Source organism: Gopherus evgoodei, unplaced genomic scaffold (genome assembly GCF_007399415.2).
Source record: "Gopherus evgoodei ecotype Sinaloan lineage unplaced genomic scaffold, rGopEvg1_v1.p scaffold_36_arrow_ctg1, whole genome shotgun sequence".
NCBI classification, from domain to species: Eukaryota; Metazoa; Chordata; order Testudines; family Testudinidae; genus Gopherus; species Gopherus evgoodei.
The window spans coordinates 3,035,898-3,062,872 of record NW_022060038.1 but is presented as its reverse complement, the minus strand read 5'-3'; the positions used below and the strand labels follow the sequence as shown (position 1 = coordinate 3,062,872).

The window sequence follows — 26,975 nt, the reverse complement described above, 5'->3', positions numbered from 1 at the left end:
TTCTGGGCACCGCATTTCAAGAAAGATGTGGAGAAATTGGAGAGGGTCCAGAGAAGAGCAACAAGAATGATTAAAGGTCTTGAGAACATGACCTATGAAGGAAGGCTGAAGGAATTGGGTTTGTTTAGTTTGGAAAAGAGAAGACTGAGAGGGGACCTGATAGCAGTTTTCAGGTATCTAAAAGGGTGTCATCAGGAGGAGGGAGAAAACTTGTTCACCTTAGCCTCTAATGATAGAACAAGAAACAATGGGCTTAAACTGCAGCAAGGGAGATTTAGGTTGGACATTAGGAAAAAGTTCCTAACTGTCAGGGTAGTTAAACACTGGAATAGATTGCCTAGGGAAGTTGTGGAATCTCCATCGCTGGAGATATTTAAGAGTAGGTTAGATAAACGTCTATCAGGGATGGTCTAGACAGTATTTGGTCCTGCCATGAGGGCAGGGGACTGGACTCGATGACCTCTCGAGGTCCCTTCCAGTCCTAGAGTCTGAGTCTGAGTCTATGAGATTGGTCAGGCATGACTTGCTGTTGGTGAATCCATGTTGACTGTTTCTGATCACCTTCCTCATTTCCAAGTGCTTCAAAATGGATCCACTTTGATCAATACCTCCATCTTAGAGGTGTTCCCATATGTGTATCTGAGTACCCCTACATTTCCCCAAATATTCAAAAACATAAAAGGCAAAACCCATATTTCCACCCGTTTTGAATAATGAAGATCCTCAATATTGAAGCCATGGCCATTATTTCATAGGAATAATGTCCGATGCCTCTGGCCAAATTATTCTAAATACTTCATTAGCCTCTTCTATCTTTGCTCAACTTTGGCATTATTTTTGGTTCCTAAAATATAATGCACACAACACAATTCTTCTACTAAGCAAAAAGTGCAAAGCAAAGCAACCCTAAGCAATAAGCCAATTACAAAACTGGTAGCACCATATCCACGCTCCAAATCCAAGGTCCATAGAGTATAATCTCTGTTGCAATTGGGCATTTCTCTATGTAAGATAAACTAAAAGAAAAAGAAAGGAATATTATTATTTAATCTTTAGGCCATAACTTCAATTATGATGTGTGGTCCCACTTTCCCTTTTCCCCTTTGTTAATCTGCACTACAGTAGGTGAAATTTTATTCATGATGGAAAATGATCAGACCCGTCTAGACTCCAGAACATGATTTTTCTATATTAATTTCAAATACATTATTCAATCTCTGATTTTCCATAATTTACTGTCCTGAGCCACATGAGAATCCACAGTCTCTTGCTTTTCCAATAGCATCAGTCAATTTAAATTCTGTTTTCTTAAATTCTATCAGTAACTCCATTACCCATTGAGTAACTGACATCCCCTCTGCTTCTTCTTCTTCTTCTCCTGCGTATAATAAAGGGATGCACAATCTCACAGGCCTTCCAGAGAGAATTTGATAAGGCTGGTAGCCACTACCCAATCGATCTCTACTCTGGATGGCTGACAACTCCACTGATAATTTATTATCCCAATCTTTGCCAGTTTCTTGCACTACTTTGCGTAGAGCTTGTTTAGTAGTTTGATTCATCCTTTCTACTGTTCATGATGATAGTGGATGCTAGGGGATATGTGGTCATTGCTTTACTCCTAAAGCTTTTCATAAACTTTTAATATCTTCCCCTACAAAATATGGCTCATTATCAATTATTTTTGGAGTCCTACATCTACTAAACACTACTGCTGGTATCTAGGTCGATGGAAGTATTACTGTCTACAAAGGGGTTAGGCTGATATAACCTCGCAGGTATGTGTGGAGATTTTTTTTTTGTAGCTTTTTCAAAAAATGCAAATGCTAAGTTAGGTTACATTATCCAGGGCAAAGCATGCAAGTGATGGTAGGTGATAGTACTGCTCTATTCAGCACTGCTTGGGCCTCAATCGGAATATTGTGTCCAATTTTTATCACCAAGGTATAGGAAGGATGTAAAGAAACCGGAAAGTATCCAGAGGCAAATGACAAAGATGATCCAAAGGATGGAAAATGAGGAAGCTGAAGGGACCATGTATGTTTAGTTTGGAAAAGAGGAGATTAAGGAGGGCATGATAGTCTTCAAACACTTGAAAGACTGCCCTAAAAAGTTGGAGGAAAATTTTTAGCTCTTGCCACAGAGCAAAGGACAAGAGAAAAAGGGTTCAAACTACATCATAGCAGATTTAGATGAAATCTCAGAAAGAACTTTCTAACTGTAAGAAGAGAGGACAATGGAACAGATGCCTGTGAAGGTCATTCGATCGTCTACGCAGGAGGTTTTCCAAAGGAGGTGGATATCTATCTGTCAGGGATGACTAAGACTTAACCAATCCTACATATTGACGGCAGTCAGATTAGATGACTCTTCCATTCCCTTCTAACCCTATAGCTCTGTGATTCTACAAAGTAAAATCCTAGTGTAGACCAAGTCTTAGTCAAACACAAGTTATCGCGCTCAATTCAGGGGTAATTGGGTAAAATTTAATGATCTCTGTTAAACAGGAGGTCAGACTGGGTGATCTAAAGGTCTGTTCTGACCTTTAACATTATGAATCTATTGATAAAAATAGATAAAGTATTTATATTTACTGTGTATCATAACACACAAAGAAGGGAACATGCAATTACATTGAAAGTCTGAACATGTAACACTAAGAAAAGAAAATTGTTTACATAATCCATATTTAGTCTGTGGAACTTCTTGCCACCAAAGTTATTAAAGCAAAGAGCTTAAAGGAATGGGATTCCAAAATGGATTGGCCATTGTTGGTGGTGCTGATGGCACCACCTTTAGTTAAGGCAGTTGTAGAATTTCAGTTAGGTGAATTCAATTCTCAGTTGCTTTTAAGATTGCCAAAATTTAACCATTTGGACTGACATTTCCCACATAGGGTGTCTATGTCTGGCTGAATTTTTTTTGGAAAGTTTCAGATGTAACAGTTCAGCTAACTTCTCGAATGAAGCTGGAAGAGAAGATGTCTAGCCTATGTTGAAAAATTCTTATAATTGTTCCAGTGTGGAGCCTGAGCACCTTCATGCTTTCCAGTAGATAAAAGACAGGAAACAGTTCCTCTCCCTCATCCCCATTAACCACCAGAGCCCTGAAATGCAAGAGGAGGAGGTGACAGTGTCTGTGCATTAACACACAGCTGGCTCCTGAGGTGTTTACTCACTTCTTACTCCAAGGGGAGTTTTGCCTCAGTGTTTGAATAAACTATGGGTCACAGCCTCAGAACTTAGCCTTTCATTGTACATCTACTGACACCTCTCACCTGAAGGATCCACTGTGCCACTGAAATGCAGCTGGAGGCCCTCAGCCGTGGGGACACAGCAAAGTGGGAGATTTTGTCCCATGATAATGGAGAAAACTCATCACCTGTGGCAAGGCTCCATGATGATTAATGACTGTGTAGAGTGGAAAGGACCACAGACTTACTCTCTATCCCATCATGTCCATGTTGTACTGGGTTTGTCAAGCAGGTGAGCTCCTCAGCAAGAGATGGATCCTGAGTTGGAAGTGTCCTTTCTGGGAATCCCCCTCAGGTAGCCGTGTCACAGATCTGTCTCACCCCAGCATCTGAGCAACATCCCATGCTGAGGACTAACACAGGGGTGTGCACTGTTTATAATATAGCTGTGTGCAATCCCAAGGGGATTCACTCAGCCTCTAGTGAAGAAGAGTCATCTGGATGCAAACAGGCTGGAGACCAGCCTTTCTGAATTTCTGTGCTGTTTACTCAGCTCTAGAAATAAACAGTAATTAAGAGGCCTTCCCAAAGGTGCGGGTGTCTCTCTTTCCAAGTCTGTGTTTCCGTGATCTTTATCCACCTTTAGGAGTAAACAGTAATTAAGGGACCTTTCCAAAGGGAGATGAGAACTCTTGGGCTCTGTGCTGAGTGAGAGAGAAATTGGCTGCTCTGTGCATTTTTTGTATACTGAAACATTATAGTTGACTAGTAAAAAAACTAGGGTTAATGTTAGTTCTCCATTGGGTCTGATTCCCTGTATATGCCAGCATGGTTGGGTACATAGTAGTCAGGCAGGTCCAGAGAAAGTTGATTAAGAGGAAACATGAGCAGTTTCTGCAGGCACACAGGGCTGTTGCTAAGGGATCAGGCTGGTGGGTAGGGCCGTGGCCTGGGACACAGCACAGAAGCCCTGGGTTCCAGTCCCTGCTCTGCCACAGATTCCCTGGGTGACCTTGGGCAAATCACCGAGCCGCTCTAAGTAAACCAGGGGTGAGAACACAGCCCTGCCAGGCAGGGAGGTGGTCAGAGTGAAGCTGTGAAGCACTCTACTGGGGCGGGAGAGGGGCATAGCAGTACTGTCCTATGTAGGGCCCCTTGGCAAAGCCAGCCTGCCCCCCAAAAGACCCTTCCATTGGCTTGGCCACGAGTCCATCTCTGAGGGGGCCTGGCTACTCAGCGTCCCTCAGCTTTCCCCACTGCCACGGTTACACTCCCAGAGAGGGCTGGCAGGCCACCTCCTGCCTCTAGATGCTGCTCTCTGTGCGACTGGCAATCTCTGCAGCGATGCCCTGTCCTGCTCTGACCCTGCCCCCGCCAGGGTTGAGGTGCAGCACAAGGGTTGCGGCCCATGCTGTACCCAGAACTAACTGTGGGGGGGGGGTTGCTTCAGGACACACAGTCTCAGGCACCTTTCACCCCCCTTGGTTTTCATTACGCAGCAAACCCAGCTCTGCTCTGGGGTGGCTCTGGGAGCACATGGCAGCCCGGGAGTTATGGCCCAAGCTGTCTTTGGGGCCTGCAGCCTCCTCCGTTCCAAGGTGAGCCTCACATTTCATGGTGTATGTAATGCTGCCAGCTGGGGCATGATTAGTTCCCAATGTGCTGCCTCTGCAGATGGCCTAGAGGGTGATGACCAGAGCCTCAATGGGGCGGCCGGGATGGGGGTGTCAAATGTTCAGGAGCCTATATAGTTTTGTGGCGCTGGTGTCAGGCTAAACATGCTGCTGCAGGACACCATGCTCACACCCCCAGCCCCAAGTGGTCAAAAATCAGGCATCACTCGCCTGCCCCAAATCCTGAGGGTGGCTTAAAAAAAAAAGAGTGTTATAAAGCCTGATACATTTTTTGTGTCTTTTTCATTGCCGTCAATGGGTGGCACCATCCGGAAGCACGCGGGGGCAGGTGGTTTTAAGTGTGTCCCTGTCCCCACAAGGGCTAGTAACTGATACGTTAGCAAATGACAGTTGAGTGTCTCACATAGTCACATAACGCGGGGGCTTTAAGAAAAACCCCACCAACTAACATGAGCTGTGGGAGCAAAGCACCAGCATTGACAATGCTGGGAGCTGGAGTCACTGGTGACAGGAGGGGATGGAGGGGAAGCTGTAACTGACAGTGCCTTGCGCCCTGGCATTAATGTTCAGGGGCAGATTGCCAGCAATGAGGAATTCACCGGCTTGGCTGCACTGGTGCAGTGTCTGGGTTGCGACACCCCTCCCTCCCCTCACTCAGCCGCCTTCCTGCAGGCCTTTCCCTGCAGAACAATGCTGCGCTGATGCCATCGCTGCAGGGGAGGGCTTGGTAACAATGCAGCAAGCTGCTTTCCTGCAGGGCCTGTGCTGGCCCCACACCCTTCCAGAGCAAAGCACTTGCCCTGTAAAACACAGAGCAGGCGACTGTACATCCCCTCCCCCAAAGCATCCGCCAATGGGCCTCACCCTCACATGGCTGAGCCCAACTGTGTCCACTCACGCCCCCTCAACCCCCCAGCAAGACACCCACTTGGTGCTGCCTGCAAGAGCTCTGTAGCACCTCAGACAGCTATGAAAATATCCCCATTATATAAACGGAGGTGCAGGGTGACATGAATTGTCCAAGGTATAAATATACAAACACACAAAAGAAGTTAGTATATTTATATCTACCTAGTGTAATTTTCACTCCATGCACGTGTCTTCCCCCAGCATCTCTCTCACAGCAGCTCTCTGTGTCTCATCAGCCCAGGGAATTACCTTGTCCCCTCAGTCTGATAGATCTTTAGCATTTTCACAAACTACTATGTCTTGACAGGGTTAGTTTTCACAAGCATATTTGAAAAAAATCCTGAAAAATCAGGACCTGGACTGGGATACCCTCTGTCACCCCTGTATCCCTGAGAGGTCGGTTGTGCACATGTTCCCCTCCCCAAGACGTCAGTTACATGGTTCACTCTCAAAGGCTGAGCCACAGGTTGGGTGTCCGGGTGCACAGATGCCAAATCAGCCATTTTGTCCTGGGCATCCTGCCCCATGTGATTTGTCAACTGTATCATCGCACAATCCCAAAGACCCTATCCTGCCTTTTCCCCAGGCCATACTCCTACCCCACCTGTTCTGCAAGGCCCTGCCCTGCTCACTCCATCTCCCTTCCCTCTGTCGCTCACTCTTCCTACCTTCATTCCATTTCAGCATGCTAGGGCAGGGACTTGGGGTGCGGGACAGGGCTCAGGCTCTGGCCTGGTGATTAAGCTAGCACAATAATGTATTAGCTCATTAATATTACTATCAATATGATCATTTTAATTCAAGGCAAGATCATATTTCAACATATTTACCCATCTTTCTGTGTATTCCCTTGCCAGTTACAGACAACAGCAATGAATAGCTGTAAACTGTAAACCTTCATACTTAAATACTTAATTATAAATTAATGTTATGTTTTTACCCCAAAGCTGGGTTGCATGCAGAACATCATTACCTTCCATTTCCTTCCTTTTAAATCCAAATTCAGTTGGCTTCTTGCTTCTCTAAGTAACTCAGTGTTCTTTTTTTAAGAACTCATGAAAGTCTGCATAGGAAATATTGAAGTTCAATTGTACCTGCAGGTCTATTTTCACAATGCTATCACTCAGTCTGTTTCTGTCCTGCTCCACGGTTATGCCATCAAATTGAAAACTTTCTCACAACAGGCAGTGGATACAGGAATGGAAAGTGCGAAAGAGACCAATTTCAACATTTGGCTGTCACCACTCTCTGGCATTTCGTCTGAATACCTCAACCCATCTTTGCTCTATTTTATGCTCCTTTGAGACAAACACAATAGGTATCAAACAGCTTGTCAATGTCAATCTCGATGCGGAGTGCTGTAGCAAGAGTCTCAGAATTTTATCATTTCACATCGTTGTTGAGTGAGAGAACTGCCATTTGTTTGAAAACTGATGTTTCAAAATCATACAGTTTCTCCAGATATTGATTGCACCATTTCAATGTTTTATCCCCTTCCTCTCAGATGGACAGACGTTGCCCTTAATGATTTGGGCTGATATTCATAGCATTTGTTCTCTCTTCTTCTCTTTAGTTTTGAACCAACGTCTTTCATGACACTGTGCAAGTGACATTGTTACATTCCAGTTTTTTTCACAGCATTGTGAAACATTATCAGGCTGTGCAAGAAGTAAACATAACGAAGAGGGATAGACTCATCTTTTTCCTCTCTGGATACTTCCATACAATTTTGACACATTCTTATTCCCCCTCTGACAAGAAGACTACTCTCAATGCTGACCAGTTGTGTAGTACTCGTTCAGTAGGCAGCAGAAGTAACAGCCTTCCTGTTGGTATGTGCCAATGCACATCTTTACATTCCATTTCAACAAACTTGAAAAAAAAGATATAAGAGATTCTATCTTCTTGGCTGAGGAGGAAAAGTCACTGTATGTTGTAAAAATCAAGCAAGTCATGCATAATTCCCTTTCTCGCTGAAAAATAACAGATGATTACTGGATTACTGGGAAGAATTTCTTATTTTCCTTGTTGGAGGCATCAGATCCAACTGAAAAACTAAAGTGCACCATTCAAGTCCTTAAGCAAAAGTTCTTGTGATTTTGGTGCCAAAACAGTCTCTGTTATGCTGGTTGCTTTCATCCAACCGTGTGACATTTTCTCACAATTTCATAATCAGATAAAAATATTGTAACCATTTTGTTTGCACAGTTTTGTCTTGCATAACTTAAATAGTGTGAACAACTGTGGTGAACTTGCCCCCGCTTCAGCTGTGGTCACCACATTTGTACTGGGATGAATCTCTTTTGTTTTAAAAAAATGACTTGTGACATTCTTATGTGTTATTTTCTGATTGTTTGTGTTTTGTGCTCTCTGCATGGCTGGTCCGCATGCATCTTCTCTCGTATTTCACCAAAAATCCTTGATGACATAGAAAGCATTCTGCTATAGCCGTGTTAATTTTGTGAAGCCAATTTTTGAATGCATTTTCTTTGCATCATTTGTCATTAAAACAGCAAAAATACTGTTTCTTTTTCACTGTGTTACTGTTCAAATGCCCCTTATCACTGTCATTCATGTTTTGTATTTTGGTTTCGAACTGTTAGCTAAATGATATGACTTCCTGTTCTCTGCTTACTGTACAGCAATTCATCAATGGGAAAAAAAACAAAAAACAGGATGTGTATATGACCCACTTCTACTCTTTCTCCAAATTATATGAGCCTGAACAGTGAGCATGCAGGAAAGAAATATTGGAGGAACTGGTTAAGCAGATATTGTTTTGATGAGAAAATTGTTAAAAAATTAAGGAATTTGCAATATTTCATTACCTGATAATTAAGTATAACCATTCACCAATACAGTTTCACAAAAACTTCCTGATAATATTCTCCCCTGCTAACTTGTAATGGATCCTTTGGTAGAATACTGGGAGGAACAAAAGAATCTCTTTAAAAATAAATATATGGAGAGCAGATCTGGAAGGTGACATGCATACACAGAAGCCAGGATGCGGCAGAGGGAGCAAAAAAGTCAGACCAATTGTTCTGGGAGGTCACAGAGAGCACCCCCTAGCCTGATGCAGGTGGTTGGGGTGCAGGAGGGGTGTGGGCTCTGGGCTTGGTCAGTGGTGGGAACAAAAAGGTCAGATCACTTGTTCTGCGAGTTAATAGCACCCCGAAGCCTGAGGTGATGCTGCCTTCAGCTGCAGGGCAGCCATCCATCTCAACTACCCTAACCCTGGAAGCATGCAGCTTCCCTCTGAAATAAGCAATCAGAAAATAACAAACTGGTAACCTCTTAGATTGATCTCCAGCCACCACACTTAAAGTCTAATTAAAATCTCTACACGAGTGTATGAAGAGCAAATCTCACTCAGAACAAGCAGCTCTGCATTTTACCCTGCTGATTGAGCCACAGTGATGGACTTCGCTGGGTTGCTACGTGGAACTGAGGTACTGTTGAGCCCTCTGGCACACACCAATCTGGGCCCCACCCCTCACACTGTGATCATGTGACAAGCTGAAAAACCCTCCAGGTTCTGCACTCACACAAACATTCACAGGCAGGGACACACCCAACTGAGTTACATGAATATTTTTGCCAGCCTCTAATGAACTAATAGAGAGGATCCGGCAACTTCTGATCAGCTCCCCAGAGCAGGACCCAAGAGTTGTACCATTTTGCCTTTTTCAGAAACCTGAGCGGTGCCCATATATAACTGAGTATGCCCCTCCCTCAGTGTTGAGAAGACTATGAACCAACTTCTGTTCCTGAGAAAATTTCCCTTTACACTTCATGCAGCACATTGTTTTAGGTAATACACATAAAACACATTTATTAACTACAGAGAGCTAGATTTTAGGTGATTATGAGTAAAATGTTTACAGATTAATATAGATTATTTAATAAATAAAGCAAGGTCACAATCTGAGTTCTATTCACTAGATTGAATTTTAACCAAGGAAGGTCTCACACTTGTGGTACAAATAGTCTACCAATCTTCCTTACAAAGGCTGAGATTTCTCCTTTCCAGCCTGGGACTACCTGCCCAGTCAATGTGTTTTTTTGTCCCTCTATCGGTGTTTTCAGGTGTTCAGTTGTGGCGGAGGAGGGAGGTAATTTCTACCTATTATAGCTTCTGCCATGTGGAGGGAACTTTATTGTTCCAAACAAAGGCCCCAGCACAGTTAATGGGAAAGTTCAGGAACAAGATGGAGTCCAGTGTCATATGAGCTGGTCACATGCCCGTGTGTCCTTCAATGAGTCATAGCAGGGGCCATTACTCATATGCTGGCTAAAACATACACAGGGAAGCCCATCAGCCGGATATAAGCCTCTTACATGGCCCATTGTGTTCACTGAGGGGCCATCAACTTAAACTGTCCCTTCACAATGTGCTGGCTAGACTGGATGTAAACTACCTTGAGAGAGTTACCACAGGAGCATACTCATTTGAAATACAAGATCATAGTCAATATTAATTACTTCAGATACAAAAATGACACATAAATACAAATTGGATAATCATATTCAGCAAACCATAACTTTTCAATTGACACATCACATGAGATATTTTGTACAAGATTTGTTGCAACTATATAGCAGTGGTGAATATGGGAGTGCCAGGGTATTGCTCTGGGGTACAGAGTGTAGTAGAAATATAGCTATATAACTAGAGCTATCTGAGATCTAATTTTTTATTTTTATTTAAGACATACAACCATGGCCTGAAAAAGACTATTCTGGTCTGCACTACAGGAGATACGCAAACTGAGGGACAGAGCAAAGCAAAATGAGAATATGTTTCCCACACTACCCAACACATGCACAATATGTGACCCCCTGAAAATGTTCCCCTCACTTTCCTTCTTCACTTTCCTTCTTCACTTTCACCTTAATTGAACTGGCCTCGTTAGCACTGATCCCCCACTTTGTAAGGCCTTACAAAGTGGGGGATCAGTGCTAACGAGGCCAGTTCAATTAAGGTGAAAGTGAAGAAGGAAAGTGAAGAAGGAAAGTGAGGGGAACATTTTCAGGGGGTCACATGTTCATGTGCTGTGATATATATACTGCTCAAAAGAAGTGGGCACCTGTACAGCAGCAGCTGCTGCCATGTTCCTTTCCATGGTCTTTGTGAAGATGTTGTGGCATCAGGCTTGCTACAAAGCTGCAGATCTATAGAACTGTGGGTACCCCAACTCCCATGGCTGTTGGGATATATATCCATGTAATATGTTATAGGCCTAGTGTGGGTGAAGTGTTCCAAGAAGGAGGAGTGCTAGACAGAGACGGGCTCCACCTAACAAAGAGAGGGAAAAGCATCTTCGCAAGCAGGTTGGCTAACCTAGTGAGGAGGGCTTTAAACTAGATTCACTGAGGGATGGTGACCTAAGCCCAGGGGTAAGTGGGGAAGTGGGATACCAGAGGAAGCACGAACAGAAGAGCATGAAGAGGGGAAGATTCCTGCCTGATCGTGACAAAGCAGGATGATCAGCGAATTATCTTAAGCGCCTATACACAAATGCAAGAAGCATGGGAAACAAGCAGGGGGAACTGGAAGTCCTGGCGATTGAAATAACAGAGACTTGGTGAGATAACTCACGTGACCGGAGCACTGTCATGGATGGATATAAACTGTTCAGGAAGGACAGAAAAGGTGGAGGAGTTGCATTGTATGTAAGAGAGCAGTATGACTGCTCAGAGCTCCAGTATAAAACTGCAAAAAAACCTGAAAATCTCTGGATTAAGTTTAGAAGTGTGAGCAACAAGGGTGATGTTGTGGTGGATGTCTGCTATAGACCACCAGACCAGGGGGATGAGGCTTTCTTCAGGCAACTAACAGAAGTTACTAGCTCACAGGCCCTCGTTCACATGAAGGACTTCAATCACCCCGATATCTGCTGGGAGAGTAATACAGCAGTGCACAGACAATACAGGAAGTTTTTTGGAAAATGTAGGGAACAATTTCCTGGTGCAAGTGCTGGAGGAACCAGCTAGGGACAGAGCTCTTCTTGACCTGCTGCTCACAAACAGAGAAGAGTTAGTAGGGGAAGCAAAAGTGGATGGGAACCTTGGAGGCAGTGACCATGAGATGGTCGAGTTCAGGATCCTGACACAAGGAAGGAAGGAGAGCAACAAAAAATGGACCCTGGACTTCAGAAAAGCAGACCTTGACTCCCTAAGGGAACTGATGGGAAGGATCTCCTGGGAAAATAACATGAAGGGGAAAGGAGTCGAGGAGAGCTGGCTGTATTTTAAAGAACCCTGATTGAGGTTGCAGGAGCAAACCATCCTGATGCGTAGAAGGAATAGTAAATATGGCAGGTGACCAGTTTGGCTTAATAGTGTAATCCTTGCTGATCTTAAACACAAAAAAGAAGTTTACAAGAAGTGGAAGATTGGACAAATGACCAGGGAGGAGTATAAAAATATTGCTCAGGCATGCAGGAGTGAAATCAGGAAGGCCAAATCACACTTGCAGTTGAAGCTAGCAATAGATGTTCAGAGTAACAAGAAGAGTTTCTTCAGCTATATTAGCAATAAGAAGAAGGTCAGGGAAAGTGTGGGCCTCTCACTGAATGAGGGAGGCAACCTAGTGACAGAGGATGTGGAAAAAGCTAATGTACTCAGTGATTTTTTTGCCTCTGTCTTCACAAACAAGGTCAGCTCCCAGACTGCTGCACTGGGCAGCACAATATGGGGAGGAGGTGACCAGCCCTCTGTGGAGAAAGAAGTGATTTAGGACGATTTAGAAAAGCTGGATGAGCACAAGTCCATGGGGCCAGATGCGCTGCATCTGAGAGTGCTAAAGAAGTTGGCGGATGTGATTGCAGAGCCATTGGCCATTATCTCTGAAAACTCATGGCGGATGGGGGAGGTCCCAGATGACTGGAAAAAGGGTAATGTAGTGCCCATCTTTAAAAAAGGGAAGAAGGAGGATCCGGGGAAGTACAGGCCAGTCAGCCTCACCTCAGTCCCTGGAAAAATCACGGGGCAGGTCCTCGAGGAATCAGTTCCAAAGCACTTAGAGGAGAAGAAAGTGATCAGGAACAATCAGCAAGGATTCACCAAGGGCAAGTCATGCCTTACTAATCTAATTGCCTTCTATGAGGAGATAACTGGCTCTTTGGATGAAGGGAAAGCAGTGGACGTGTTATGGGCTGGATGAATGGACTATAAGTTGGATAGAAAGCTGGCTAGATCATCAGGCTCAAGGGTAGTCTAGTTGGTAGCTGGTATCAAGCGGAGTGCACCAAGGGTCAGTCCTGGAGGATGGAATGGATTGCACCCTCTGCAAGTTTGCAGAGGACACTAAACTGGGAGGAGTGATAGATTCGCTGGAGGTTAAGGATAGGATCCAGAGGAACCTAGACAAATTAGATGATTGGGCCAAAAGAAATCTGATGAGGTTCAACAAGGACAAGTGCAGAGTCCTGCACTCAGGACGGAGGAATCCCATTCACTGTTGCAGACCAGGGACCGAGTGGCCAGTTAGCAGTTCTGTAGAAATGGACCTACGCGTTACAGTAGATGAGAAGCTGGATATGAGTCAACAGTGTGCCCTTGTTGCTGAAAAGGTTAATGGCATTTTGGGCTGTATAAATAGGGGCAATGTCAGCAGATTGATGGACGTGATGATTCCTCTCTATCTGACATTGGTGAGTCCTCATCTGGAGTACTGTGTCCAGTTTGGGGCCCCACAGTACAAGAAAGATGTGGAAAAATTGGAAAGAGTCCAGCGGAGGACGACAAAAATGCTTAACGGGCTGGAGCACATGACTTATGGGGAGAGTCTGAGGGAACTGGGACTATTTAGTCTGCAGAAGAGAAGAATGAGCGGGGGACTTGGATAGATGCTTTCAACTACCTGATAGAAGGTTCCAAATAGGATGGATCTAGACTGTTCTCTGGGGTAGCAGATGACAGGACAATGAGTAATGTTTAACTTTGTCATGTTTCTGAGAAAGATGGCTCCTCTGGCTGCACTTGAAATGGGGAGGTTACAGTATCATGGAGGGGTGAAGTGAATGGTGGGCAACTGAAAAGGGGGCAGGGATGGTTTCTTTTGACAACTTGATGCAAAGAGTCATAAAGTTTATCCTTCTCCTTGGGGCTAGATTTGAGTGTTGGTTCATAAGCACTAATGATGTTCACAGAGCCGATTGTCATCTGAATTGAGATGATATGCTCTATTTCCCAGTGGGTATTTCTATGAGCTTTACCCACTTATTTCTCACAGTGAAACCTACACCGTGGAGATGATTTTCTTCACTGCTCTTACCTTGCCAAAAGAAGGTGGAATTAGCATCTTAGACAGAAACAGCATATTCAGGTCTTATTTCCTGAAGTGCTGCAATGTCATCATTAAGTTTGTACAGCTCACAGTCTATCAAAGCTGCCTTCCGTATGCTGCTTGTGTATTGCAAGTCTTCATTCTCTGTCAATACCAGACACATGGTCCTGACATTCCAGCTGCCAAGCAGGAAATTTCTTGTTTTTTTAATTTTTGCCAGATGCAAGGTTTTGGTTTAGCCCCACACACTCCATGAAGTTGTGGTGGTTTGGCACCTAACTGTCGAGGCTGCTTGATTTTGAGGTGGGCGGTGGCTGACAGATGTGCAGTGATTCCTCCCACCATTGAAGGTAACCTGTGGTGGCCTTCTCTATGCCAGTCAAGTGAGAGCTTATAGGCCGTAAATGCCTCCTTCCGTGTTGCGTCCATGCTGCCAGGAAGGATGGAGTGTCCTCTCCATGTGTTGTGGTCACAATATCCTGGCAGTTAATATGGAGGCACTGCTTTGCCCGTGTGTCAGCATACCCCCCTTAACTTCACTGATTTGGATTGAAGGAAGGACAGAATTGATACATTGTGAACAAGCTATTCTGTAGGAATTTCCAGTGCAGAGCGAGACTTCCATCTGCCTGCCACTCAGGGCTCCACTCCTAGACTGGTTATCAGCCATACCTGCAGGACCCAATCTGTCCTTTATGGATGTCGTTGGCAAAAGCACTGGACACATTTGCTCATCTGACTTTGATGGCATTTCTCCATCAAGGGTTCCACTATCCACTACAGGCACTTGTACCACTTATGGTCATAGCAAAGGCAGGTTTTTGGTTCTGATCTGGCCATGTCAGGGCTAAGGATCACAAAAAGGAGGTTATTAAGAATCTAAAGAATAAAAGAAATCCTACAATAGGTTGAGGTAGAAAAGGTTCTGCATTTGGAAAGAAGCAGCGTGAGGTACTCATATCACATGAGTTAATGTAATCCTTTCAAGTCCATTAGCTGTCAAGGAGGATGTTAACTAGAATCTACAGTAGAATCTTGGAGTTATGATCACCAGAGTTATGAACTGACTGATCAATCACATGTGTCATTTGGACCCAGAAGTATGCAAATGGACAGCAGAGCCAAAACTAACAAAAAAGATAAATACAGGACAGTTCTGGGTTAAATGAAAAGAATTTTAAAAATAAAGTGAGAGTTTAAAAAAAAAGATTTGACAAAGTTAGGAAATAAGGAAAAAGCCAGTTTGGAATTAGTTTAGAAAAATTCTAGGAATATAATTAATGCCAGGAAACAATATGGTTTATGGAAAACTGGTCCTGTCAAATAAACCCAATTTCATCCTTCAACGAGAGTCCACATTTGGATGGGCAAGGCAAATGTAATAAACTCTGATTTCTCTACATGTAAAATGCTCCAGCGGTGCTGTCCTAGCACTTCAGTGTAGATATTACTTAAACCAATGGCAGGAGTTCTCCCATCAGCACTGGAAACACACCTCTCTGAAAGGCTGATGGAAGAATTCATCCATTGACTTAATGCTGTCTACACTAGAGTTATGTTAATATAGCTACATCTCTCAAGAGTGTGAATTTTTTTACTATTGGAAAAAAATAAAATGCAATTATGGGTTGCATTAACAAAGGCAGAGCATGGAAGTAATGGGGGGCAATAGTGTTCCTCTACTCGGTGCTGGTTAGGCCTCAGCTGGAGAAGGATGTAGGAAAACTGAAAATGGTCTAGAGCTGAGAGACACAGATGATCCAAGGGATGGAATACGAGCCATATGAGAAAAACCTAAAGGAACTGGATATGTTTAATTTGGAAAAGAGGAGATTGAGGAGGGACATGTCAGTGGTCTTCAGATATTTGAAAGGCTACATAAAAATGGAGAAAATTTGTTCTGTCTTACCACACTGAGTGGAACAAGAGTCGATGTGGTTAAACTACACCATAGCAGATTTAGATGTAATCTCAGGAAAAACTTCCTAACTATAAGAACAGGAGGACAATGGAATAGACGCCTCGAGAGGTGGTAGAAGCACCTTCACTGGAGGTTTTCCAAAAAAAGATGGATAGCCATTTGTCTTGGATTGTTTAGGTGCAAAAATCCTGCATCCTGGTAGGTGGTCATACTAGATGATGATATAAAATCTTCATGTAGACCAGGCTTTAATAGAGGGGTAAATGGGTGAAATGTAATGGTGCATATTATACAGGATGTCATTCTGGATGATCTAATGGTCCATTCTGACATTCAACCCTATGAGTCTATTGATACAGAAAATAAATCAAGTCCTAGCACCCTTTTGCCATAGCTACAGATGAAGGTCAAACTATGGTTTCCAGCTACAGAGTGTTAGTAACTTGAATACAGGTGGATACAGCATCCCTGTTAAGTACAGGCAGGAACATTTGTTCAGTCTCATTCCAGTACTTAAAAGCTTGGGTGCTCTGCACAGGAGAAATACTTCAGATTTGCCTCATGAGGAGGCAGAGAGTTCAGCTATAGGAATCCAAAAGTCCTGAAGCCGGGGCAGTCCTGGGAAGTCTGACTGAACCTGGAACATTGAATTTCAGTTCCAGTGGGGAGAGACTGGGAGGAAATGAACAGAGAGGGCAAGAACAAATCCAGTGCAAACACTTGTCCAGTCTCTATCCTGTCTTTAGGTGCCCCTTTTTCCATGGCATCTTTGGGGGTAAGACAAGACCACTATCCCCAGGAACATTTTATTAGTGTTGCTTTTACTAAGTCTGTTCCCTCAAAGTAACCCCAGTGACTGTGATTTGTCAGCAGGTATCTGAGTGGGAGCAGAAGTGGGCACCCATAGTTCACCCTTCCCGGGAGTGGGGAGTTCACAAACACCAGCAAGTTCTGAAAACCTCAGATGTACCATGAAAGGATCGTGCAGACTCATCCACCCTTTCCACCACATCCCACAACATGAACAGTCCCTGTCAGAGCAGGACTCCATTTCCCTCTTGGTGTGATGGACAGACCGTGGTTAAGGCAGGGAAGTCAGGATTCTGGGTTTTGCCTGCCATCCTGCCACTCAGTCTCTGTGTGCGCTTAGCCAAATCCTGTGTCCCCGTGCCTCCATTTACCTATTGGTATAATGGGGATATGTTCAAAGTGATTTTCTTTTGCTAGGTGTTTTCAAAATCCTTCAGTGAAAGGTGCTGCACAATATAATGATAGTTACTGATGAGAATTACTGAATGGTGATACCAAAGCCCTCTGCATTTACAGCAAGTCTTTTTGTCCCCCACAGTCATCTCTCTCCAGATCTGTCTGTCTACTATCTCTCTATCCCTGCTGAGCATTCACAGGGCTTCAGACCCTATGGTGCTCCAGGCATTATCCCTAGTTTCTTCCTAATTAACTATAATTTTTAAAAATACACAAATATAGAAAAAAGTCAATTCTCCTCTGACTCTGCACAGAGCCAAAGAAGGTCCCTCAGTTACTGTTTACTCCTAAAGCTGGATAATTAGCACAGAAGCAGAGACAGGCCTGTCTCCAGCCTGTTTAAATACAGATTCGAGCTTCTCCCCTAGAGGCTGAGCAAACCCCACTGGGAAATGCATAGAACTATATTATGAATGGTGCAAACCCCTATGTTTGCTTTCAGCGTGGGATGTTGCTACAAATGCTGGGGTGAGAGAGACGTGGGACATGGCTACCTAATAGGGATTCCCAGGAAGGACACTTCTGTTTCAGAATTCACAAGTACTCCTCACCTGCTGAGCAAGTCATCTGCAAGAAAAAGTGAGTGCAACATGGGTGTGATGGGATAGAGAGTAAGTCTGTGGCCTTTTTCAATCTATGCAACCATTTAACATACCAGGGTCCTTGCCAAAGGTGGTGAGTTTTCTCCAGTATCACTGGCCAAAATGTCACTCTTCTCTATGTACCCTTGCCCATCCCAGCTGATAGTCTGTGGTTCCAAAGTGTCTGCATTTCAGTGACACAGTGGATCCTTCAGGATGAAAGGTGTTAGGAGATATACAATACAAGACAGAATTCTGAGACCGTGGCCCATACTTAGTTCAGGTTCCAATGAGGCAAAACTACCATTGGAGTCAGAACCGAATAAAGAAGTCAGGAGCCAGTTGTGTGTTAACGCACAGGCATTGTCACCTCCTTCTCTTATATTTCAGAGCTCTGAATTGGGGAACTGTTACCTGATTTTTATCTGCTGGAATGCAAGGAGGTGCTAGAGGGACTCCTCACTGGAACAATCAGAAAAAAATATCAGCATAAGCAAGACATATTTTCTCCTAGTTTCCTTTGAGAAGTCACTGAACTGTTATTCTGGAAACTGTCAAAAACAATTCTGCTGGAAGCAGACATGCAGCTAGAGAAATTTCAGTCCAAATGCCTAAAATTTGGCAAACTTATAAGCAACTGGAAATGAGGTCTTCTTATTGAAGGTGTCAGAAAGTCTTCACTAAAGGTCGTGCCACCAGCACTGCGTACAATGGCCAAACCACTCGTGTATCCCATTCAGCTCAGCTCTTCACCCCAATAATGTCAGTGGCAAGAAGCTCCACAGGTCAAATATGCATTATGGTAACAAGGTTCTTTTATCAGTGTTGTACGCTCAGGCTTGAAATGTAACTGAATGTTCCCTTGTCTGTGTGTTATGAGACACAGTAAAGATATTTGCCTGCTCTACTTTTCTACTTTCTTTATTGATAGATCCATATGGTTTAATGTCAGACGGGACCACTAGACTATCCAGTCATACCTTCTCTGTAACACAAGCCCATTCATTTTCACCCAGCTACCCCTGTATTGACGCAAAGACTGTGTGTGACTAAGGCTGGGTCTACACTAGGATTTTACATCATAGAATCGTAGGACCACAGGGTTAGAAGGGACCTGAAGAGTCATCTAGTCTATCCCTCTGCCAAGATGTAGGATTTGTTGCGTCTTAGTGATCAAAGACTGATGGCTGTCCACACTTCCTTGGAAAATCTCTGTTCAAGGAGCTTCCATGACTACCCTGGCCACCTGTTCCATTGTCCTCCTCTTCTTGCAGTTAGGAAGTTTTTCTTCAGATTTAATTTAAATATGCTATGCTGGAGTTTTAACACATTGCCTCTTCTTCTGCCCTTTGTGGTAAGAAAGAACAACTTTCTTCCAGTTGTTTATGGCAGCTTTTTGAAGTATTTGAAGACTGCTATAACGTTCCCCCTTTAATCTCCTCTTTTTCAAACTAAAAATACCCAGTTTTTTTCTTTCTTTTATCATATGGCTTGTATTTCACCACTTTGTCATCTTTGTCATGATAAGATAGATGGAAAAATTCTTACATTCACCTAGCTATCACCTCTTGGGGAGGTGGATTATCTATGCTGATGGAAGGAGCCTTGTCTTTGGTGTAGTAGTGTCAGAAGTACCAAGGCAGCGCTGCTATAGCATTTTAATTGTAGACAAGCGTTCAGGCAGATTTTGCAATAAAGCATTCAGCCTGGATCTGCCAACATGGAGAGCTGGAGAATCCACCACTTCCCTTCTCAGTTTGTTCCAATGGTTAACCACCCTCAGGACTGAACATTGACCATTATTTCCAGCTGGAATTTGTCCACGTTCAGCTTCCATCCATTGGGCCTCGTTTTGCTTTTCTCCTCTAAATTACAGAGGCCATCGCTATGCACAGTTCTTTCCCCATGAAAATGTCCGCTTGATCAGGTTTTTTTTATAAGTTAAAGAGATGAAACCCTTTAAGTCTCTCACTGTCCGGCTTTTTCTCCAGCCTCCAATCATTTTTCTGGCTCTCAGCACCTTCTCCAATCTTCCAACATCCTTTTAAAATGTGGATCCCAGAACTGGATGCATTTGGTTTCCCCATCTACAGAGGTAAAATCCATCCCCTGCTAAAACTCACCACTCCCCTTTTTATGCCTCCAAGGATTGCATCAGTCCTTTTGTCCTTTTGAGTTGGTTTTAAACAATGACCTCTAAATCCTTGTCAGAGTCATTGCACTGCATTATATAGTACCCCAGACTGTGGGTCAGGACTGCATACCCTGTTCTGAGAGGATAAGATTGCATTTGACTGTATTAATACATTTACCAATGTAAATATTCTTACCAATGCTCCAGATGAATTGATATGGCTCCCCTGTCCTTAGGGTGACCAGGTGTACAATTTTTTTAAAGACAGTCCAAAATATGGGGCTTCTTCTTGTATAGGAGCCTATTTCCCCCCACCTAGTTTCGATTTTTTACACTTTCTATCTGGTCACCTTACCTATCTTCCTCATTTTCAGCGCTCTGCCCGTCTTTGGGTCATCCACAAATTTTATCCTCATTGATTTTCCATTTCCTTTCTGGTCAGTGATGAAAATATTGAATAACATCAGGCCCAGAACTGATCCCCGCAGAACCCCACTGGAAAAAGCCCCAGTCCCTGCAAGTGCTTTCTGAGGTCTCCCACTCAGCTAGTCTTTGATCCATTTTATGTGTGCTCCAAGGATATTATAGAGTGTTAATTATTTAACATCACTCTTTTTCCTTCATAAATTAAAATGAAATAGAAAAATCAAATATTATTGCATATGCACAGTTCCCTTGATAAACCAAATGTTAACCCTAACAAAAGAATGATTTCAGGATTGCTTGACAAGACTGGTTTTGCATAAACCTTGTCATTGACTAGCATTCTTTGTATTCTTAGAAATTTTTCTTGAACTAATCCAAGACCAGCTTTTCCATTGCTTCCTAATCCTTTCAAATCTTTTTCTTTTAATATTTACCTTCATTTTTTAATAGTTTATATTTAAAACACAGGAATTACCCTAAATTTTTTCTAAGATTCCTTTTCTTCTCAATATACTTAATAACCACATTTTTGGTGATCCTTAGCTTTACTAACCATGGATGTTTAAGTGATGTCTTTAAAGTCCCACACTTGTGTTTCCCACTGCTGCCTCTTAAGGTTACTCCACCCTGCCATGTAGGAATTATTGATGCATGGAGTATCATAAAGTATTGAATTGGCATTAGAGTGGTTGTTGTTCATAGTTCATTTCTCTAAATAATTGTAACATTGTTTTTCAGTGTGTCAGGAGTGACCAATCTGCTTCACCCATGAGAATAGGCTCCAGTAGTGCGTGAACTGTCTTATATGAACATTGTATCTCCATTTAGGCATTAGAACTGCGACCAAAACCCTAGAGCCTGGGCACATACAGGAAGTCAGGGGAAAGTACGGTACACGCAGGTGACACCCTTGTGCCTCAGAGTTGGACACCTTCTCCCCTACTCCATGTCAGATTCCAACACAACCGACATCACCAACCCCTCCACCTTCATCCTGATGGGCATTCCTGGCCTGGAGGCAGCCCATGTCTGGATCTCCATCCCCTTCTTCACCCTGTATACTATAGCCATCTTGGGGAACTTCACTATCCTGTTCATCTTAAAGACAGAGCAGAGCCTCCATGGACCCATGAACTATTTCCTCTGCATGTTGGCCATCACCGACCTGGTCCTGTCCATGGCCACTGTGCCCAAAATGCTGAGCATCTTCTGATTCAATTCCAGGGAGATCGATTTCAGTGCCTGCCTCACCCAGATGTACTTTATTCACTGCTTTACTGCGATGGAGTCTGGGATCTTGGTGGCGTTGGCTTTGGATCGCTACGTGGCCATCTGTTATCCCATGAGACATTCCACCATCCTGACAAATTCTGTTGTGGCCAAGATTGGACTAGACATGGTGCTGCATTGTGGCATAAGTGCATTGCCCTATCCCTTCCTAATGAGGCGGTGGCCATACTGCAGAACCAACTTCATCCCCTACTCCTTTTGTGAGCACATAAATGTGGTGAATCTGCCTGTGCTGACACCCGCCTCAGTAGTTACTATGGTCTCTTTGTGCTCTTCTCTGTGATAGGTTTGAATGTGTTTTTTATCACCGTGTCCTATATTCAGATCCTCAGGGCCATCTTCAGCCTTCCCACAAAGGACGCTCGGCTCAAGACTTTGGGGACCTGTGGCTCTCACCTTTGTTGCATATTATCTTTCTACCTTCCAAAATTCTTCTCCTCTCTCACATACCGGTTTGGCCACAAAGTGCCCCTACATGTCCTTGTTCTCGTTGCCAATGTGTACCTTCTGGTGCCCCCCTTGCTTCACCCCATCATCTATGGGGTGAGGACAAAACAGATCCGGGACAGGCTGCTCAAGCTCTTTACTCGTAAAGGAACCAATTTTTTTTATTCTGGTACTCAGGCTCTGTGCAGAGATGGCTGGTAATATGGTGCTGGGCCCTCTTTCCTGAATCAATTCCTGGACAGTCTGAGAGACATGAAACCCTTTTATGAAGTTATTGTGCTATGCCAGCATGGCAATCTGGGGAATCAGCCCATGTATAATTCACTGGTTTGCCCCTTTTTAATTGCTGGAAGCTGGACCTCTGCAACCACCCCTTGCCCTGGCTCTTCCACCAAGGCTTCTTCCCTGCTGTGCCTCTTCCCCACAAAGGCCCCACTTCAGTTGCTCGCTTCTCTCTTCCCCTCCCCTTGTCAGTCATTGTATAGTTTTCACCTCTACTCTCCCCACCTGCAGGTGTACGGGAGCCGTTTCAGACTTTGTTAAGCGTTGCCACTCTAACCGTCTAGTTTTGTGACAGAAGAAATGTATATAATTCCTATATGAAAGAAAGAAATATAAATGAATGTTAAACCCAGTCACTTCTAATACAAACATGTCCTGACATTTTGTGGAAAGTCACTTAAGGAACACCATTTAGAATTAAAATTTTAATATATATGTGATGGGATCGGTCACAGAGATCACCCTAGGACTGTTACCAGATATGCTGAAATTACCCCTGAGCCAGTCTTCCCTAACAGCTTGGGACTCCAGAACCCTGTCTTGTCGAGCCAGACATGCTAGCCTGCTACAGCTCAGACCCAGGGCCTGAGCCACGCCCCCAAAGCAGCAGACTTAACTGAAAACAGCTCAACAAGTTACCTGTTTCCAGCACCCAGACACCCAGTTCCCAATAGGATCCAACCCTCAAATAAATGTATTTCACTCTGTGAAACAAATATTAAAAGATACAGTGACTAGAGTGAAATCCCTGCAAGCTGAATGGACACTTTTCAAAGACACCATAATAGAGGTCCATCTTAAATGTATATGCCAAATTAAAAAAAAACAGTGAAAGAACTAAAAAAGAGCCACCGTGGCTTAACAACCATGTAAAAGAAGCAGTGAGAGATAAACAGGCATCTTTAAAAAAATGGAAATCAAATCTTAGTGAGGTAAATATAAAGGAGCATAAACAATGCCAAATTAAGTGTAAAAACGGAATAAGAAAAAGCCAATAATTTGTTTGAAGAAAAGCTAACAAAAAACTCAAAAGATAATAACAAAATGTTTTTTTAAGTACATCAGAAGCAGGAAGCCTCCTAAATAACCAGTGGGGCCTCTTGATGATCGAGATACAATAGGATGACTTAAAGACTCATAGACTCTAGGACTGGAAGGGACCTCGAGAGGTCATCGAGTCCAGTCCCCTGCCCTCATGGCAGGACCAAATACTGTCTAGACCATCCCTAATAGACATTTATCTAACCTACTCTTAAATATCTCCAGAGATGGAGATTCCACAACTTCCCTAGGCCATCTATTTCAGTGTTTAACTACCCTGACAGTTAGGAACTTTTTCCTAATGTCCAACCTGAATCTCCCTTGCTGCAGTTTAAGTCCATTGCTTCTTGTTCTATCAGTGGAGGCTAAGGTGAACAAGTTTTCTCCCTCCTCCTGATGACACCCTTTTAGATACCTGAAAAATGCTCTCATGTCCCCTCTCAGTCGATAAAGATGATAAAGTCATTGTGGAAAAACTAAATGGATTCTTTGCTTCAGTCTTGACGACTGAGGATGTTAGGGAGATTCCCAAACCTGAGCCAGTTTTGTAGGTGACAAATCTGGGGAATTGTTAAAGATTGAAGTGTCACTAGAGGAGGCTTTTGGAATTAATTGATAAACTTAACAGTAACAAATCACCAAGACCAGATGGCATTCATGGAAGAGTTCTGAAAGAACTCAAATGTGAATTCGTAGAACTATTATCTATGGTTTGTAATCTGTCCATTAAATCAGGTTCTCTACCCAATGACTGAAAGATAGCTAATGTAATGCCCACATTTAAAGAGGGCTCTAGAGATGATCCCAGCATTTACAGACTGGTAAGTCTAACATCAGTGCCAGGAAAATTAGTTGAAACAATTGTAAAGAATAAAATTGTCAGACACAAAGAAGAACATGCATTGTTGGGCAAAGTCAACATGGTTCCTGTAATTGTGTCTTACTAATCTATTAGAGTTCTTTCAAGGGGTCAACAAACACATAGACAAGAAGGATCCAGTTGGCATAGTGTACTTAGATTTCCAGAAAGCCTTTGACAAGGTCCCTCACCAAACCCTCTTATGTAAATTAAGTTGACATGGGCTAAGAGGGAAGATCTTTTAATGGACTGAGAACTGGTTAAAAAACAGGGAATAAAGGGCAGGAATAAATTGTAAATTTATAAATTGTAAATTGTAAATTGTAAATTTTCAGAATATAGAGAGGTAACTAGTGGTGTTCCCCAAGGGTCAGTCCTAGGACCAATCCTACTCATCTCAAAAAAGTTATATTAGCATTAGAAAAAGTTCAGAAAACGGCAACTAAAATGATTAGCGGTTTGGACCAGGTCCCATATGAGGAGAGATTAAAGAGGCTAGGACTTTTCAGCTTGGAAAAGAGGACACTAAGGGGGGATATGATCAATGTATATAAAATTTTGACTGGTTTGGAGAAAGTGAATAAGGAAAAGTTATTTGCTTGTTGTCATAACTATAAAGGGAAGGTAACAGTCCTTCTGTGTACAATACTATAAAATCACTCCTGGCCAGAGACACCAAAATCCTCTTACTTTTAAAGAGTTAAGAAGCTCAGGTAACCCAGCTGACACCTGACCCAAAGGACCAATAAGGGGACAAGATACTTTCAAATCTTGGTGGGGGGAAGGTTTGTGTTTGTGTGCTTTTTGTTTGGGGTTGTTCACTCTTGGGATTAAGAGGGACTGGATATCAATCCAGGCTTTCCAAATCTTTCTGAACCAGTCTCTCATATTTCAAACTTATAAGTAACAGCCAGGCAAGGTGTGTTGGTTTTATCTTTGTTTTCTCAACTTGTAAATGTTCCTTTTTGCTGAGAGGATTTTACCTCTGTTTGCTATAACTGTGAACTTAAAGCTAGTGGGGGTTCCTCTGGGCTCTTTGAATCTGATTACCCTGTAAAGTTATTTTCCATCCTGATTTTACAGAAATGATTTTTACCTTTCTTTCTTTAATTAAAAGCCTTATTTTTAATAACCTGATTGATTTTTCCTTGTTTTAAGATCCAAGGGGGTTGGATTTGGGCTCACCAGGAATTAGGGGGGGGGGAAATGAGGGGGAATGGTTAATTTCCCCTTGTTTTAAGATCCAAGGGTTTGGATCAATGTTCACCAGGGAATTGGTGGAGGAAGATATTCTGAGGGGAGGTAGCCAGAGTTTCCCAAATAACTCTTAAATGATTTGGGTGGTGGCAGCAAAACCAGATCTAAGCTGGTAATTAAGCTTAGAGGTTCTCATGCAGGTCCCCACATCTGCACCCTAGAGTTCAGAGTTGAGAAGGAACCTTGACACTTGTTCCCAAAATACAAGAACTAGGGGCCACCAAATGAAAGTAATGGGCAGCAGGTTTAAAACAAATAAAAGGAAGTTCTTCACACAGCTCACAGTAAGTCTGTGGAACTCTTTGCCACAGGATATTGTGAAGGCCAATACTATAACAAGGTTCCAAAAAGAACTAGACATATTCATGGGGAATTGGTCCATTAATGGATAGTAGCCAAGATGGGCAGAGGTGTTGTCCCTAGCCTCTGTTTGCAAGAAGCTGGCAATAGGCACTGGTGGACATTACCTGTTCTTTTCATTCCCTCTGTGTCACCTGGCATGGCCACTGTCAGAAGACAAGACACTGAACTAGAAAAATCTTTGGTCTGACCCAGTATGATCGTTCTCAAGGTAATTGAAGTAGGACATGGTTGTGTTCACCTGGATGAGGTTGTCTCTTGTACTCTCTAAAGTAAAAGAATTATTTTAGCATCCTGTGCCTGGGGTTCCAGGGTGGCCCACAGTGAGATTAACCAATTAGGGCAAACTGCGAAGACAGGAACTGACCCAAATGGATGGTTATTCTAACACTTGGATTTCGCAAGCCAGCAACAGAACAGCTTTCACAATGATTTACTGATTACACAGAAAACAAAATACAATTCACCTGCAGCAACCCAGCTTTTGGCTTCCACCAAGAGAGAAAAGTCAAGTATGATGATGATTATATCAAGCAGAGTGCCCCGGGATCAGTGATGGGGCTTGTTTTGTTCAACGTATTCATTAATGATCTGGATGATGGGATGGATTTCACCCTCAGCAAGTTTGTGGATGACACTAATCTTGGGGCAGAGGTAGATACCCTTGGGGGTAGAGATATGATCCACAATGACCGAGACAAATGGGCAGATATGGACAAAAGTAATCTGATGATGTTCAACAAGAGCAATGGAGAGTCCTGCATGCATTCCTACAGGCTGCAGATCAACTGGCTAAGTGGCAGTTCTGCAGAAAACAACCCGGGGATTACAGTGGATGAGAAGCTGCCCATAAGTCAAGAGTGTGCTTTGTTGCCAAGAAGGCTAAAGGCATATTGAGCTGCATTAGAAGGAGCATTGCCAGCAGAATGAGGAAAATGATTATTCCCCTCTATTTGGAACTGGTGATGCCACATCTGGAGTATTATGTCCAGTTTGGTGCCCCACTCCCACTACAGAAATGATGTGGACAAACTGGAGACAGTCCATTTGTCATGAACAGATAGTTTACGGTTAATGCCTAT

At 43.3% G+C, this 26,975-nt stretch overlaps 1 pseudogene; it reads left to right on the top strand.

Moving 5' to 3' along the window:
• The first annotated feature begins 21,303 nt into the window (after positions 1-21,303).
• On the top strand, positions 21,304-22,295 carry LOC115641930 (annotated as a pseudogene).
• The last annotated feature ends 4,680 nt before the right edge of the window (positions 22,296-26,975 follow it).